At 45.0% G+C, this 17,207-nt stretch overlaps 1 protein-coding gene across 1 annotated transcript in view; it reads left to right on the forward strand.

Moving 5' to 3' along the window:
* The first annotated feature begins 419 nt into the window (after positions 1-419).
* LOC135905549 (uncharacterized) overlaps positions 420-17,207 on the forward strand; it is a 162,004-nt gene continuing 145,216 nt past the window's right edge. Inside the window, exons 1-2 of the mRNA XM_070530109.1 lie at positions 420-474; positions 8,459-8,673. The gene's annotated coding sequence lies outside the window, so the exon portion shown is untranslated. The remainder of the gene's footprint in view (positions 475-8,458; positions 8,674-17,207) is intronic.

Here is a 17,207-nt window from a genome sequence, read left to right on the forward strand (position 1 = left end):
TCCGCTTATGCTCGTCACCAACATGAACCTAACAAAAGTAGACTAATAGGGTTATACTTGACGGCATTAATTGATACTGAAGCCCAAGCTCCATATTAAGCGATAACCTATGTCGCCGCCTCAAAAAAAAAAAAAAAATGGCAGTGGCTTAGCTAAGCTATGCCAGGATATACGTAGCGTAAATGTACGCTTGTGTTTCGTTAATTTTCCAGTCTTTTGCGCCGACTGGCAGCGGCTCGACTCTCCTTAACCCATATATGCCTAGTGTCCTATATGTAGGACACTGAAATTTTTCAAATAACTCGAAAATTTTTTTCGTCAAAAAGCTAGCGCCCCCTAAGGGGTGTTTCTGAGGCTATGGCCTTCTCGCGTGCAAGTCTTGGTTAGCGTGGGAGCACAGCTCGCCACGTGCTTGCAGTTTCAAAATCGGCGTTCCGCGTGAGCGTCGACGAACGCCATGTCGAGAAAGAAAATGTAAGTAATATAAATTGAAATGATTTTTGATGTTTTCGAGATTTTTGTCAGTTATTCCTGAGTAATTGAATATGCTGTGAAAACAATGTCACTGTGGTATAGGCAACATTTTTTTGTTTACGATCTGTCAAACAGCGGTGTCCTATATGTAGGACGCTAGGCAGATCGGGGGTCGCTGTTGTGTCACTCTGGAACGCGCGATGCGTCGCGCGCGTAGCGTTGAAGTAGCATAGTAAAATACATATGGACGTATGGCAGAAACTTTTTTTTTCCAGTTGCAGTCAGAGGATTCCCTGCAGTTCATTTTACCGCAGAAGAGATCCGCAAACGCTCACCGACATTCTAAACCAGATTGACGCTGGGGAAGATGTACCGTCTACGGTGGCCATTCTTCCGCCCGAAAATCACGCGGCGGCAGTGACAGATGAAGAAAGCGGTGATGAAGAATGCACCAGCATGGACCGTCTGCCGGGGAGCACTCTTCGTGCTGAAGTTCTGGACACTTGTTCAGAGTCAAGTGAGGACGAGAACGACCAGGAGCCACCAGCTAAGCAACAGAAACGACGTGTCAAGTAGGATAAACGCGATTTGAACGCGAGTTTCCCAACTCGCCACTCGTGTGATTCAGACTCCGCTGAAGGAGCACCGCTAACTCCAGTAGAGGCATTTGAAAAATTTTTCGATAATGAAGTCATCAACCTGCTTGTTGCAAACACCAACACCTATGCACAACAGAAGAATCGGTTGTTGAACGTGAACACAGGTGAGATGAGATGTTTTCTCGGCATTCTGCTTCTCAGTGGCTATGTGCCGGTTCCAAGGCGTCGCATGTCGTGGGAAAACTCACGTGATTCTCATAATGAACTGGTCGCGAACTCTATGAGGCGGGACCGATTTGATGCCATTTTCACCAACCTACATGTGGCTGACAACAACAACCTAGTACACGAAGACAAATTCTCAAAACTGCGACCACTGTTTAGGCTCTTGAATGAACGGTTTCTGTTGTATGCTCCATTACTAGACTGCTTCAGCATTGATGAAAGCATGTGCGAGTACTTCGGAAAGCATGGATGCAAGCAGTTTATGAAAGGGAAACCAATCCGATTTGGCTATAAATTGTGGCGCATTTGCACCCCATTGGGCTATTTGCTTTCTCTTGAGCCCTACCAAGGGAGGTATGGCGTCAATGTGGATGATAAAAACAAGATTGGTCTATGAGGATCTGTTGTTACAGAAATTGTGTCCAGGTTGAAAGAAAGGCTTGATTACTCTTTTCATGTGTTCTTTGACTTCTTTTCAAGTCTCAAACTTGTTAGAATGCTTTCGTCAATGGGTGTCAAGTACACAGGCACCGTGCGGGATAACCGAATAGAAAACTGTCCCATCCTGACACAGAAAGAAATGAAAAGCAAGAATCGAGGCTTCTACGATTACAAAGTCGACGCTGAATCTGAAATGATTGTACGTCGCTGGAAGGACAACAGCACAGTGACCGTCGTCTCGAATGCTCACGGGGTCGAGCCAACACAAATGGTGAAAAGATATTCGAGAGAAAACAAGTCCAAAGTCACGGTGGAGCAGCCGTTCTTGATTTCGAGCTATAATGGCAACATGGGAGGAGTTGACAGACCAGACCAAAATATTTCAAAGTACCGCACAGCCATTCGAGGAAAGAAGTGGTATTCTTCACTCCTGACATATCTGGTTGATGCATGTGTGAATAATGCATTCCAGTTGTACAGAATTGGAACGACCAAAACAGAGCTCCTCACATTTCGAAGGACGATAGCGGTGTCGTATATGAAGAGTTATGGCACCAAGCCATTGCGTGGAAAAAGCCGGCAATCTTTACTGGAAGCCCAAAGCCGATTTGACCGCATTGACCACACAGTGATTCCTCAAGAGAAGCAAACAAGGTGTGCTCATTGCCATGAGAAGACCACAACACGTTGTGAAAAATGCGACATCGGAGTCCATGTGAAATGTTTCAAATTGTACCACTCAAAGGAGTAGTATATGTGCCTAGTGTCCTATATGTAGGACGGCTACAAAAACGCAGTTCGAAAAATTTTTTTTTTGAATAAAAGGTTGATTCTACTTTCTGAGGTACCAGAAGCAATTATTACGGGAAAATAAATCACTTTTCTTAATTTCCCCAAGTTCAGGCATATATGGGTTAACCTCCATGTCGTGTGCGCTCTATCAACCGTTTCTCCCACGCATTTTTATGCAGGTGCGCCCTCCTCGTGCATGCGCAGCGCCGTGTGGCGCCGCAATTGTAAAGGCGCGTTGTCCAACGTTATCGGCGCGCGGGTGAGTGTCGTTAGACGCCGTATGCCTCGGAGCGTGTTGGCCTGATGGGCCGCGTCTCGTTACGTTGGCGGCGCCAGTGCGTCTAACCATCGGTCGAACTATAGGCGCTATTGTTCTCGCCAACGTGACGTAACGTGTGCGCGCGTTCACGCTGCGTCAGGCTATATTTACGCCTTAAATGTAGCAACGGACGCACACGGTGACGGCGCATCTGCGGAGACTGCGACGTCACGCCTCTGAAACGCCCCGCAGTCAGCGGCGGTGTGGGCGACGCATGCGCAGTATGGCAGGCGCACACACCCGGGAAGCTTGGCTCCAACCCGCGTAGTGTAGCTTTACGCTACAAAATGTTCTTACGCCTGCCATTACTCGAGGCGTCCGCGTCGCCAGTGGTGCAACTGTTGCCGTAAAGAATATGTTCACTGCTCGGATAGGAATTGCTGGCCACCAAGTTCCAGTCCAGTTCACCGCGCTTACCAGTTGCCATCATGACCTAACATTTGGGCACAATTTCCTGACGACGCATTCCGCCCTCATCGACTGTTCTATCAGTTTGCTGGGCCTCGAGCCTCCTCTTCTTTCAGACGTTCGCCCTGAACAACCAAGACCCTCTGCACTACAGCGTCTTTTCGCTTGCCTCCAAAAGCCCTAACCTCCGTTGAATTGGCCTCAACGGCAAGCGTGACTGACGGCGACTATGTCGTCGCACCTATTCGTGATGTCCTCCTGGTGCGCGACGTCTCTGTGCCACAGTTCGCCGTAACCAGTGTCGATAATCGGATGTTTTTCCCCGTTATCAATTTTGGCTTGACGAAGGAAGTTACCTGAGAGCATAGCGGTGGCCACGCTCCGGTCAGTGACAGACGACCACGTCACAGCTTTTCCAGCCGACGCGTCTCCAGATGCTCTTGTTTACTGGCATGATGCCTTGAAACTCGACGGCCCATTACGTCTGGTGATCGCTCAGGACCTTACACCTGACGAAGTAGCCGCCTTATATCGCCTTTTGCTTTCTTACCGCGAACTATTTGACACTGACAATCGAACACTTGATCAGACGTCCTTTGTCAAGCATCGTATAAACACTGATGATGCTGTTCTCATTCACCGTCGACCGTATCGCGTGCCCATGGCAGAGCGGCAAGGTATTCAGCAGGAAGTAAACGAGATGCCCGCCAGAGGCATTGTTGAGTCCTCGTCGAATCCTTGGGGGTCGCCGGTCATGTTCCCAAGAATGAAAGACGGCAGGTGACGTTTCTGCGTTGATTACCGCCACCTCAACCACACTAATGAAAAGCATGTTTACCCTTTAGTACGAATCGAGGACGCTCTTGATTGTCTTCGCGGTGCCAGATACTTTTCCTCCATCGACCTTTGATCTGGATATTGACAGATTTCTTCGATGAGCAAGACCAAGAAAAGACCACTTTCGTCACTCCAGATGGCCTCTAGTAATTCAAGGTTATGCCGTTCGGTTGATGCAATGCCCCTAGCAGGTTGGAACGGATGATCGACATGAAATTGCCTTTGTCACCTGGAGGACATCCTTGTGTTTTCTCCTGAATTGCAGACGCACTTGAGTGCGTTGCCGCTATCGTTGACGTCTTCCGCAAGGATGGGCTCCAATTAAAATAACCGAAGCGCCACTTCGGACGCCGAAAGATTACAGCGCTAGGCGATCTCGTTGACGCTTCTGGAGTACAAACCGACCTGGAGAAGGTTCGAGCAGAAACGGCTTTTCCTGTAACCAGTCTGCAAATCGGTTCGGAGTTTTCTGTGGCTCTGTTCTTATTTCCAACTGTTCGTGAAAGATTTCTCTGCAATCGCTCGACCATTCACTGAACTTCTGAAGAAAGACGTGCCTTTTACATGGGGTTCCCCTCAGGCTGTCCCATTTTCACGCACTATCACGATACTCACCAATTCACCAGTATTGGCCCAATTTGGCCCGTCCGCAGCTAAAGAAGTCAGAACCAATTCCAGTTCTTATGGGATGAGCGCCATCTCATAGCCACGCCAACAGGGACACGACCGCGTCATAGCCTACGCTCGCCGGCTCCTGAAATCTGCAGAGCGCAATTATTTGAATAACGAATGCGAATGTCTTGCTCCCGTCGCGGCTGCTGGAAAGTTCGGGCCATAATTACATCGCAAGCCCTTCTCTGTAACCACAGACTATCACGCGTTCTGTTGGCTTTCGTTGCGCAAGGATCCTGCTAGCCGGCTCGGTCGTTGGGCCCTCTGACTGCAAGAATATCCCTACTGAGTGACTTACAAGCCGGGACGCCAACAACAGGCTACAGACTGTCTCTCTCGCTACCCCATCGAAGACGCGACCTCTACGTCTGATACTGACACCGACGCCTGTGTTCTCTCTGTTTTTCCACTCCTGCATATCGCCGACAAGCAGCGCCGTGACCCGTCCATCTAACTCAGCAGAAGAACGTACCCTTTACCACACTAGAATATGAGCCAAGAGGGAGAAGTCGTCCTCCACCGCCTACAGACAAACACCTACGTACACTGAGTAATCATGCACAGACTATATCCTTCGCAGTACTTGTACACATGCACCCATTGCGACGTCCCAGACAACCTGCAACACATGGTCCAACATCCGCAGATCCCACCTCACAAGTGCCGCAAGACGACTCCAAAATGGCTGTGCCATAGAAACAAAAGAAGAACGCCCCAACTCAACGCAGATCTATACCACAACTGAAACGTGGGAGCCCAAGCTTTCCTCTGAGTACCTGGATGACTAACCCAATCTCGTCGCACGGGCCAAGGAGACAGCCCAAGCCAGAGGGTTCTTGGAATAAGGAATCCTCCCATCTAGGGTGATCCGGGTCCTGACTCGGATTACCATTCGAAAAAAAGTAGTTCTCTCTTCTTACTATTGCCATTGGCAATAACAGTTCTCTCTTCTTGTTATTTTGTTGCCATTAGGGAATAAAATAACAAAACGAGAGTGGCGCAACCCACCACCCCATTGCAAATGGGACACTGATAACATCGGTAGAACATGAATAGTACATCCATCCATCGACGCACTACACGCGGTCTCCCCACACCCACCCACGTAACGTATTACCTGCCCATTCGGTTGTTTACTGATGTGTGGAAATACAGCACGTGGCCTTTTAGCGACCACCTGTTGCGCCAAATTATTGATGCGCGCCACGGCCATTACGCTCCCTCGGCGCAGTCAAACCGAGCAGCTCGTTGAGTCAGGAGCTGGGATAGCGGAGAACACCGCATCATGTTGACGCTTCGCGACATCTCGAACGTTACAATGACCATCAGATGGTTCTTGAACCGCCGACTGTCGCACACCGCAGAACTGAAACCCAAATGTCTCCCCATGAAGGCCCTCTGAAATTTTCCTAACGCACCCTTGTGCTCCTCGACTTTACTGGCACGGTACCTGCGCTGCCTCGCCGCATTCTCTGCTTCACGGGACCCACCTTTTTTACAGTCTGCCACTTACAGAGAGCCTCTCAGACACGGTCCTCGCTGGTACTAGCCATCCGTTTCCTAGATTCGCTCCTTCTGCGCCAGGTGTCAGCACATTTGTTACTGGTTTGCTTTGCCTCCTGAATGGAGGAGCGGCAGTTTTGAGGCACGGAGAAAGAAATCTCTATGGGAGGGTGCTCATATATAGCTCCGCTCTAGAAGGTAATTAGCAGACTTGCGTCAAAGTTGCCACTGCAGCCCATCGCCGTTATTACCTTTGTGATAATAAAACAAAAAGATGGCTGACCCAGAAGCTTCGCCTTTAAGAGTGCAACGCGATTGCATTCAAAGATTCCTGGCAACTTCTCATGCATTTGCGCAGCTGGAGCCTACGTTACCGTAATGTCTGCCGGGAAACGCTACCACGAATGCTGCGCGAGAAGGCGCGCTTTCAGGTAGAAACGCGGCCTCTTGCGTGGTCTGCGACAAGGCGGAGGCGAACGTCATCTCAATGGTGTTGTTGCAACGAACCGGGCACTCCGCTTCGTGTTCTGCAGCATATTCACGCGTGGGCGCTTGCAAATGGCGGACGCCGTGGCCTGCCTCTGATTGGTAACAACACTGCAACAGGAGTTGTTTCTTTGAGTTTTTTCATAACTGATATACATTTGCTCGTATAGATTAAAATCCGAGGCTATCATGTGTGTATGTTGTATGTAAGTCGTACTTTACGACTTTTCTACGTGTTCTAGCTTAAGCGATTCAGTTGAGTAGTTTCGTTGCGCCACATGGAGCGCCTGGGAGGTGCGCCACAGGGAGCGCCTTGTTCAAAAATATTTTTGCCGAAACGACGTCGGACGCTGGCCGCAGAATCCGGACTTTGCCCGACGCGTGGCCCTGAACACTATCGGTTTCATATTATACTGGTCTAGTTCACCAAAGATATATTTATAATACTAATTCAAATTTGCTTTAGCTAGCAATAGCAACACCATAAAAACACTAGCTCGACTAAAATAAAACATACCAAAATATACTAGACAAAAATAGGAAGCTTTACCAGGTAAAGACATAGTACATATTGTCACGTGGTCGTGACGTCAAAGAACAGAGTAGCAATACTGTGAAAGGCAAAACTAGCTTTTATTGGGTAAACGTGTGCCCACAAAACAGGCTACATTTAAAGCACAACGAGAGTGGCGAACACAGTCGGCGATCGTCGTAAGTCTGATCAGCGGGTCAAGCGCGTCGGCTTTTATACCGAGTCGTCGAATGTTCCAGACTAATCGTTGGGACCCACGTGCCTTCCATAAAGTTCTACATCATTCGCGTCAGGCGAATAAATCAGATAACACAAGGTTCGGCGACAACAGACTGTGGATAGAAGCATTGATAACTGTACAGAAACTTCGGATACAAATATAAGTGCACGTCAACATTATCGCAAACTGACGCTGGTTCTTTTATCTACCTAATGCAATTAGCAAGGAACACATATATCATAAAACGGCAATGTACAAGGGGATGGGCATTGTTACCAGGAACTTATTGTTGTTTATTCTCAACTTTTGCTGAATGTTTATTATGTGAGTTCTTGCATATCGCAAGTGTTGCTGGTGTATACTATTGATATGTGTGCTGGAATAATTACGTTGTTCTCTGTGTATGCCGCGTAAAATGCATTTTACGGCTTTTTCATAACTGCTGCCGTGGTCAATATTTGTGTAGTCTGGCCCAGTGTTCTGAACTCATTCGATTCACTTTCGGCCTGGTTTCGGCTAACTCAATTCAATTATCATTATTGGCCTTCACAACCTATTTTTTCTTCATTGAAACGTCCTCTTCATTAACCAAAAGTTGCCATTCCTGCGTCAACACCCGCTAATAACGGACATGCTTGGAACTGTCTCTCTCAGTACAGTAGTCCTGCGATACCTATGTATTTGACAGGTTTACTGTACGACCATCTCTAAACTCACATATATTTTTTAATTCGAAACCAATATTGTGATGTCCTACGGTTGAATTTTTCCTGTATAGTGTTCGTACTCTGTAGGTGCTTGGTATTTTTCTTCTTCCTGTGCACAAAGTGGCGCACGGCGCTAGCGCCCAGCCAGGCGACTCATGTCAACTTTTCACCTCAGTACCACGAAACTTGCGTATTCTTGTATTGCGAAATACATGCGTGATCATTGTGCTTGCATTGGCGCAGGTGTTCACATCGCTGGTCAACCTGTCCGTGGACCCCATACACACGCTGTCCATATACGTCTGGAGCAGAAAGCTGGACGTCAAGCCCGGCTATTACCGCGCCTACAGTAGAATCCTGTCTACGTTTCGCCTGGTGGCCGCAAGTCCTGCGTTCTGCCAGCTCAGCGCACAGCATGTGTGTGATATATTATCTGCACAGACAATCGAGGCGAGCAGGTAGGAGCCCTGTGCCCGGTGGCCAAAGTGCCTCTTCGCTTCTCACAAAGCAAAAAGTTTTACAAGAATAAAGTGGGACCATGGGTACTGAACTTTATTTATTTATCTGTACGCACTGTAGACCCATAGGAGGGTTACTGCAGAAGTGAGTGAATACTGTGGTGATGAATAAGTAAAGTGACACCAAAAAAATGATTCTTACAATATTAGCAACTCTGAGTATGTTCAAACAGTCAAATCACTGAACAATTATTTTCTTAAATACTAGACGCTGCGAAACAGTTGAATACATGCATATGAAGAATAAAATAGACATTATTTAAGCAGCTACCCATACCGGTTTTGATAAAGAGGAATTTCATATTCGCTTATAGGGACTGAATGAAAGCAGCCAGGTAAGGGATTCCATACTTCTATAGTGTGGGGAAGGGAGTTGTACTTGAAAGCATTTCTTCTGGCATAGATATGGTTACGGTTGTGCTCGTCAAATTTCCGTGTGCAAAAAGGCTCGGTGAAATATATAGATGGTGTGTTCGAAGTATGGAAGGATATGTTAATGATGTTGCCCAAAAAAGTTTAATGATTCCTCATCACGACGTACTTAAGTTAATGTCAGTTTCAGCGTAGGTAGGAAAGACGAGGGTAAAAAATAGCAGTAACACCGGTGAAAAAATGAAACGAACGGCTTTTTTCAACTAGTTCTAGTTTTGTAATTTTATATTGTTTATGATGTCATCATACAGTGGCGGCATAATAGGTAATGGAGCGAACAAGAGTTTTATACATTAAGAGTTTAGTAGCCTTCGGAGCCTTTTGTATAGTATGACGTAGGCATCCAACTTTTTTTGGCCCTTTGAACACATTTGGTAAATGTGAGGACTATGACAGACTGTGAGCAAATGTGATGCCAAGGTATTTATATTGTGGAACTCTGGTTAAGGATGATCCAATAAAATATATGTCGCAATAATTGGCGCCGTATTTTGTGAAAGTCCAAACAACCGTTTTTCTAATTAATTTTCATTTTGAATTTTGCACACCAAGCACTGAAAGATGCAAAGAAACCGTTCCGTTGTTTATATGTAGTCACAGAGTCAGTTCATGTCGTACTAGACACAATCGTCACTATAAAGGCGAGTGCTGGAAAGAACATTTTTTGGAAGGTCATTGATATAAACTAAGGGTACGTCTGCTGTCCTTCACTGTTGTTGAGGAACTCCAGAGCCTGCTTCAAGAACTGATGACCTTGCGGAACTAAACTCGATGCATCGGAAGCGCTTTGAAACAACACCAACAATCCAATCAACTAGGCGGGGATTTTTAGTGGCGCATTTAATTTTTACAACAAGGGAGAATGAAGTAATCAGTCGAAAGCTGTGGAAAAATCAATGAATATAGCAACACTGTTTACCGAAAGCTGTATGGTAAGCAATATCATCGGTAAATTTGGTTAATTGCGTGATAGTACTGACACCACGTCTCAAACCGTGCTAAAGATTAGCTAGAATGTTGTTTGACCAAAAAAGTGTTATTTATAGTAAATAACATAGTCCAGTATTTTGCATGAGAGGAGAGATAAAGAAAATTATCGGTAAATCGTTAGGTTGGTCTTGTCGCCCGTTTCATACAACGGTATTTCTTTTGCAAGTTTCCATGAAGAACGAACATTCCGGTTTCTAGATACTTATTGAATATAATTTCAAGCTAGCGTGATTTCTATCTTGAATAGCGAAATAAAAACGAGCTTGGAATACAATCAGAGCCACCATATTGTTTGGGTTGAAATTTAAAATCAAATTGTCGACGCCTATAATATTAAATGTTATGTCGGAAATAAAATCGGTGAATTATAATAAAAAGCAGAGTATACATAATAATATTTGCATATATGGCTTGAAAGTATTCATTGAATGCATAGGACATGCGGAAAGGATCACTTAGACTTTCAACACTGATAGTAAATGAAGATGTATAATCAGTAACAGGCATGACAGAACGTCAGAGCTTCCAAGTGTTTTTTCTTAATAACCCTAGCTACTATACATAAAAGAAGAAATCTTTGGCCAGATTAATTTTAAAGTTTAGTCCCTCTTTGCAGATTTAAATCCGCCACAGGCATCAGTGGCATTATTGCGTTTTGAACATCTCAATTTACTAACACGGCGTCATAATTGCAAAGTGTCTCTACACATTCAACAATAGCATGTTTTGTTTTCTTTCTTTTTAATGGAACAAAGCGTTGAAGGTAGAGCTTCTGATGCTTTCAAATTCACGAACCAGGGTATTCACGTAATATTCTTTACTGAGTGTGCAAAATGATTCGAAACCCTCTGAAAAAGCTTCAAGAACACATGTGTCATCAGAGCCATTAAAGAAGGAACTAGTCTGAATTTCAGCACATGGTTTATAGTCTGTGCAACTTGGTGATATAACCACGACTATGTGGTCTGAAATTGCGCCAGTAATTTCACACTCGGACAGCTAATCAACAAGGTCAAAACTAATAAACACCAGGTCAAAAAGTGCGTTCTGTCTTGTTGCGTTATCAACTACTTGTGTAAGCCAAAATAAAAAGAAGAGTAGATTAGTTCACTACCTAATGAACTATGATGCAAAAGTGAGGGCCACTGAAAATCCTCTGCGGTCAAGTGCCCCACTAGAAATAAGCTACATGCATGGAATTTCTGCGTGTTGATATATCCAGCAAGAAGAAAAAGGTTATCGGATCAGTATACAGGTGGACGATAGAAAACGGAGACTGTGATTATGTTTTTCCCAGATTCAATTTGCACCAAGAAGACTCTAGATCTGCTGGAGCATACATAACCGATAACTTGAAGTCAGATTTAAAAAAAGGGCGACTCCAACTACCTTACCAGTCTTTCCGTCTGGTCGACACCTAAATAGCTGGGTGGAGTGACTTCAGACTCATATATGTGATCTTGAAGCCAGGTTTCAGTGACAAAAAAAAATGAGAGGAATGGGAGATTAGCAGGGAAGAAAACAGAGCGAACTTAAAGTCACTAGAGTTCTTGCATTCAAATTCAATAAAGTAAGCTTGCAAGAGTCGCAGTTATGTAAATATGAAGACGACATAGCCGGGGCGAATGTTTTGGAAGCATGTAGATAGAGTGGAATTATTCACTGGAATGTTTGCAGCGAGACCTGAATGTTCAACTAGGTCGTCAGCGGTGTCACTCCACCTACAGCGGACACCATTTACGAAAATGTGTTCATAACGCAACCTCACCACACAAACCTGGTGTCGAAAAAAGACGTTCCTCTCCATACATCTTTTTGCTAGTCGCACGTATATTAGCTGAAAAATCATTGGTGGTGTAAAACGTTTAAGCTTGAGACGAGACCTCTAAGCTTTGAGACACTTTTCATTATTTCTAACTGATTGGCGATGACGTAGAGGTATAGCATCCGCCTCGCGTACAAGAGGATCGTGGTTTCAATCCCAGTGCCGCGCAATTTATCACCGGTTTAACAAAAAAATACGCGCTTTGATAAAATTTAGAAAACAGGCCTGTAGTGCGGCCTGATCCCGGTGACCAGAAGCAGTAATGCACTCCCTCACCAGAGCAGGATTGGCAGCCCTCCTGCAAGTACTTGGCCACCGCCTCCTGCATGAATACAATAATTAAACACCGGCTCTCACTCCTCAGAAGCTGCGAAGCAAGTGAGCACGGCGGCAGTCAGACCTGTGACACATCAGACAATGCTAAGAATCTCTGGGTCCGTACATGCCGCCATTGGAATCTGAACGTGGCAACGTTTCGCGCAAGAATGTTGTCTAGTGAGGTGAGTCTATCAGTGCTATTGGAGCAATTTGTGTGCAGAAATTTGGGATATAATAGGGCTCAGAGAGGCAGAGAGGCTAGGAGGACAAAAGAAGCATACACAGTGCTAACAAGCGGGCACGTCCTGTGCTACCGGGGCTTAGCGGAGATACGAGAAGTAGGAGCTGGATGCCTTTTTCATAAGGATATAGCTGGTAACATACAGGGATTCTATAGCACTAATAAGAATGGGGCAGGTCTTGTTGTGAAACCTAATAAGAGGTGCAAAGTAAAGGTCGTATATGTCCACGCGGCCACATTCAGTCATGTTGACCAAGAAATCGAAAATTGCTATGAAGACGTAGAATCGGCCATGGGTAATGTCAAAGCAAAATACACTATACTGATGGGCGACTCCCGCAGGCTGGAGACAAGTCAGTGGCGGAATATGGCATAGGTTGAAGGAATAGCAGCGACGAGTTATTGGTATAGTTTGCAGAACGGAATAATTTTCGGAGGATGAATACCTTCTTCCGCAAGCGGGATAACGAAAAGTGGATGCGGAAGAGCCCGAATGGTGAGTTTAAAAATAAAATAGGCTTCATACTGAGTGCTAAGCCCGGCATCATCCAAGATGTCGATGTGCTCGGCAAGGTGCGCTACAGTGACCATGGGATGCTAAGATCTTGAATTAATTTAGACTTCAGGAGGGAACGGAAGAAACTGCTACATAAGAATATGGTCAATGAGTTAGCGGTAAGAGGGAAAATAGCGGAATTGCGGATCAAGCTACAGAACAGGTATTCGGATTTTACTCAGGAAGAATGCCGTAGTGTTGAAGCAATGTACGACAATCTTATGGGCATCATTAAAGAGTGCGCAGGAGAAGTCATTGGTAACTTCGGTAGACAGGATAGGGTAAGCTATCGCAGGAGACGAAAGATCTGATCAAAAACTGACAATGTATGAAGGCCAATATCCCTACAGCTAGAATAAAACTGACAGAACTTTCCAAGTTATTAAACAAGTGTAAGATAGCAGACATAAGACAATATATCTGGATAGAATTGAGCATGCTCTGAGGGATGGAGGAAGCCTAAAAGCATTCTAGAAGAAACTAGGAGTAGGCAAGAATAAGATGTATACGTTAAGAGACAAAGCTGCCAATATCATTACTAATATGGATGAGATAATTCAAGTGGCTGAGGAGTTCTATAGAGAATAATACAGTACTGGTGGTACCCACGAAGAACTTTGAAAGGGGAACAGTCTAGAGGAATTTGACATTCCACAAGTAACGCCGGAAGAAGTAACCAAAGTCATGCAAAGGGGGACCATGCAAAGGGGGATGGCAGCTGGGAAGGATCAGGTTACAGCAGATTTGTTGAAGGATGGTGCGCAGATTGTTCTTGAAAAACTGGCCACCATGTATAGGCAACGCCTCGTGACCTCGAGCGTAGCGGAATCTAGGAAGAATGCCAACGTAATCTTAATTCATAAGAAAAGGGGACGCCAATGACATAAGAAATTATAGTCCGATCAGCTTACTGTCCATTGTCTACAAAGTATTTACTAAGGTAATCGCAAATAGAATCAGGAACACCTTGCACTGCTGTCAACCAAAGGTCCAAGCAGCATTTAGTAAAGGCTGCTCAACAATAGACCATATTCACACTATAAATCAGGTGATAGAGAAATGTGCGGAATATAACACACCCTTATACATAGCTTTCATTGATTACGACAAAGCGTTTGATTCAGTAGAAACCTCTGCAGGCATGCAGGCATTACGGAATCAGGGTGTAGACGAGCCGTGTGCGAAACTACTGAAAGATATCTATAGCAGCTCCACAGCCACCATAGTCCATTATAAAAAAGCAACAAAATTTCAATAAAGAAGGGCGGCAGGCAAAGAGATACGACCTCTGCAATGCCATTTACAGCGTGTTCACAGGAGATATTCAGAGACCTCGATTGGGAAGAATTGGGGATAAGAATTAATGGACAATACCTTAGTAACATGCGATTCGCTTATAATATTGCCTTGCTTATTATTTCACGGGTCCAATTGCAATGCATGCCCACTGACCTGGACAGGCACAGCAGAAGGGTGGGTCTAAACCTAATCTGCAGAAAAACTAAATTGATGTTTCGCAGTCTAAAAAGGAAAAAGCAGTTCACAATAGGCAGGAAGGCACTAGAAGTGGTAAGGGAATACGTCTACTTAGGGCAGGTAGTGACCACAGATCCGGATCATGAGGCTGAAATTATAATGAGAAGAATAAGAATGGGCGCGGGTACGTTTAGCAGGTATTCTCAGATCATGAACAGCAGGTTGCCATTATCCCTCAAGAGAAAAGTGTATAAAAGCTATGTCTTACCAGTACTCATCTACGGGGCAGAAACCTGGAGGTTTACGAAACGGGGTCTACTTAGATTGAGGACGACGCAACTTGCTATGAATAGAAGAATGATGGGTGTAACGTTAAGGGGATATGAAGAGAGCAGATTGGATGAGGGAAGAAACACGAGTTAAAGATCTCTTTGGTGAAATCAACAAAAATGGGCATGGGCAGGGCATGTAATGAGGAGTAAAATAATCGGTAGTCATTACGGTTATGGGCTGGCTTCTAGGAGAATGGAAGCGTAGCAAGGTGCTGTATTAAGTTAGTCGGACGGATGAGATTAAGTTTGCAGAGACAACGGTACCACAATTAGCTCATGGCCATGACCGGGGAAAGCCCTTTGCCCTGCAGGGGGCGTAGCCAGAATAATAATAATAATAATAATAATAATAATAATAATAATAATAATAATGATGATGATGACCTAAATCTAGTACCCGAAGTGGAACGGGGTGCCGTTATATTTTGGTTCGAAACCGATTCTGTGACACCGTTCAATGGTCGGGCATTGAGTTTGATGTTTCTCTGTTAAAAACTGACCTACATTAGACAAAAACTTGATGGTGTTTTCAGCATTATGTTCATTTAGACCCTGCAAGATTATTTTGTTGCGGCTGGAACCATTTTCGAGGCCCTCGTTATTTTTGCTTATTTCGGAAACGGCTTAAAATAGAGAGCGTACAACAGGGCCATTAAGATGAAATTGAACTCTAGAAACAGCGGTGGCTTTTTTTTTTCAAGGACGGCCACACGGGATTCCAGAGCGTCGAAGCGTTTCATGACAGTTTGCTGGCAAAGCTTGATGTCGACGATGTCGCGAGCCGTGAGTTTCTGCCCAGTTAATAGTTCACTCAGCATTCCGGGAATTTTGTTCGTCATCATCGGTCCTATCGGGGTCAGATGAGCACGAAGTATAATCTGAATGACTGGTCTCATCAGCAGTAGGTTCAGTTTATGTGTGAGTGATGTTAGTTGGGTGTCACGTGAATAGGTTTTGCAGAGGCACTTTCGAAACTTAGAAGAAAAAACGAGTTTGCTTCGAAGAACTAGGCAATATGAGATAACTGGGTATGTTCGAAACTTTTGCATTTAGTAATGGTTAAAGAAATAGGCCGCTAGTTCAATTGGAAATATTTAGTACCTATTTTGTGGAATGGAATCGCATTCCCCACATTGAAATCAGAAGGCGACATTTCTGAAGTGATTGCTAAAAAATCTTTGTAAAAATAATGGAACAATATGTGTTAGTGCTTTTTTTATAAACTTTGCAATAAGTCACAGACAGGAGCAGATAAGAGTTTCAGTGGTGCGATAATTTTTTTGTTGAGCTCCTCTGTAATTTTACCACCTGGGTTTCCTTCATCAGCATCCAGGGGGCGATACAGGAGCGTCCTTGTGTTGCTTCCTCATTCAAATGCTGTCCAAGTGGCTGGGATTAAACCCATCACCTCCAGCTAAGCGGCGCAGCGTCGCCGCCACTAAGCTACAGTGGCGGATTAGGATATTCTTCCTGAAATGGCCGCCCTTAATAGGTGAATCATGACGCCCTAAGCATTCAATCAGACCACTGCTTTCCCATAAACAGCAGCTGAATTATCGCGTCCCATGGTCGAGTTTAGTGTAAGTGCTAGGCTTCTCAGGCAGTTAAATCATTGCGTATGCTCAGAACAAAAACTATAGTTATGCCGCTAACATGATAGGCACAGTGCATATTGTTATGCGGTCGCACTTTCGGCTAATGAAATGTGCCGCCAAGCGGCAGCCCTGACGTTTGTTGGGGCGTTTCCACTGAGATGGGGGTGCGAGTATGTATGGTGACGATGTTTATGGGAAAGAGAAGATGACACAGTGGGCAAGTTGAGAATCGCCACGCCAGCTTGGCCTAGTGCCTATTAGGGCAGTAAACAGCCTGTTGATGTTCATATCAGCATTATTCCTCAAAATGCTAGGCTCAGACGCGTCCATTCGGAGTGCGAGTCACCAGGGAAAGCTCGTGTTTACAGAAAGCCACGTCTAGGAAGTCTAGGAGGGGCTTTTGCAGGTGGCTTCAGAGTCATCGGGACATGCATTCCTCGAACTATAGCCAACTTCGCAACAAGACAGAATTGTATTAAAGAACTCAGTTGCAGCATCATTTGTAGCGGGCTCAAATTTTTATTATAAGAACCCAAGTAATTCAAATTACTGCTGTACCGGTGTTGCAAGAAAGTGTTAACAGACTTCCGCTCTTGCTCTGCAAATTCAAGAATAATGTCAAACTTTTGTACAAGCCAGCGACGTTGGTGAAGTGCTGTTTTATCATGAAAGCAGAACAAGTTCGGACATTCACTTCACCAAACGGGAA

The sequence above is a fragment of the Dermacentor albipictus genome, unplaced genomic scaffold (assembly GCF_038994185.2).
Source record: "Dermacentor albipictus isolate Rhodes 1998 colony unplaced genomic scaffold, USDA_Dalb.pri_finalv2 scaffold_47, whole genome shotgun sequence".
NCBI classification, from domain to species: Eukaryota; Metazoa; Arthropoda; class Arachnida; order Ixodida; family Ixodidae; genus Dermacentor; species Dermacentor albipictus.